The sequence below is a fragment of the Amphimedon queenslandica genome, unplaced genomic scaffold (assembly GCF_000090795.2).
Source record: "Amphimedon queenslandica unplaced genomic scaffold, v1.1 AMPQUscaffold_3949_Cont24063, whole genome shotgun sequence".
In the NCBI taxonomy this organism is placed as follows: Eukaryota; Metazoa; Porifera; class Demospongiae; order Haplosclerida; family Niphatidae; genus Amphimedon; species Amphimedon queenslandica.
The window spans coordinates 1-1,465 of NW_003555730.1; the positions used below are offsets into that span (position 1 = coordinate 1).

General features: G+C 30.4%; 1 long non-coding RNA gene across 1 annotated transcript; it reads left to right on the top strand.

Moving 5' to 3' along the window:
- The first annotated feature begins 30 nt into the window (after positions 1–30).
- On the top strand, positions 31–1,465 carry LOC109592782 (uncharacterized). Its single transcript, XR_002190547.1, has 6 exons — positions 31–142; positions 542–666; positions 736–783; positions 831–951; positions 1,004–1,079; positions 1,438–1,465. It is a non-coding gene; the product is annotated as an uncharacterized LOC109592782 (long non-coding RNA).

The window sequence follows — 1,465 nt, forward strand, 5'->3', positions numbered from 1 at the left end:
AAGTAAGTACATCATGTGAGTATCATGTTACTCATTGTGTAGAATGAGATTACGTAAAAAGAATGGAGTGTCCCTGGTACAGTATATCTTGATGATCAGCGGGTTAATGCTAGTAGGGAAATGTATGTGGAAACATTGAAAGGTCAGTATGCCATATAGCACTTTATTTTGGTGGTGCTTTATTCGGACAATTTTGCTGTATAATTGGCAATTTTAAATTTGGCATATTTGTGTACACATACGTTACAGAACATGCACATTAATTATTGACAGTTTTAATATTGGTGATTTGCAAACCAATCGCCAAAATAAAACTCTACCAAATTAATGCACTATACCATACGGTATCTCAGTATATTCTTATTATACACCGTACCATACAGCTCCAAATTTTCATTAGTCGAAATCTTATTTTCTTGTTAAAATTAATTTTTGTCAATAAAATAATTTTTTTATAGATCTGCATGCTACCCATATAAAAATGCTTGACAAATTTTGGAGCTTATTTTATGTTATTGTATTAATATTTATTTTTTATTAGGACCAGAGAAGAAGTATGATGGACAGATACAGGTGTATGTTATAAGATAGTATCCATCACAATGTTCAGTTGATCCAATAGAAGAAATTATAGATACGTGTAGTTCTAAGAATGTTATTAAAAAGGTATAGCTATTATAATAAAGATTGATTGCATAAATGTATCAGTATCACATTATTATTATTGTTTTACAGCTGTCAGAGTTTAGTGGAATTCCTATGGAGTACATCTATCATACAGAGGTTAATCATTAAAATAATATTAAAGATTCTCCCTCTCTAACTATTAGGGAATGTTATTTCCAGTTGAGATATCATGTCTTGATATTGAGAAAAGTTGAAATGGTATTCCATCACTTCAGACAGATCTTCATTAAGACTATTTGGTGATGGATATGTCATATATTACAAGTACTAATGAACACACACACAAACATTATTCATACTGTTTATGATCATTTAGAGACAATAGAGAGACAATAGAAGTGTTAACAGATCTTTAAGGAGAGATCAAAAATACAAGAGGCAGAGAAAGCAAGGTCAGTAAACTTCATGTTTTATGATCTTGACATTTAGCGTAAAAATATTCCTAAGATTTTTTTCATCACTTGCTTGCATAGCTGGCATTTTATTTCTTTTGACAGATTCCTTCTTGATTTACAAAAATAAAGCTCCCAAAATCAGTTTAGTACTGTACCTGATTGGCACGTGGTAGAATTTGCAAAATTACAGTTTGCAAGGTGGAAATTTAGCAGAATTCACTATATATAGTGTCCTAAACACCACTTATTATGATGCTTCTTGATTAATAAGTTTACAAAGACTTGATATTTCCAATTTTTCATTAGTACAATACATAAATCACACTAGTATACTCATTGTTTATTGCAATTGTAGGCTGAAGAGGATTAGAGAATGTGAATCA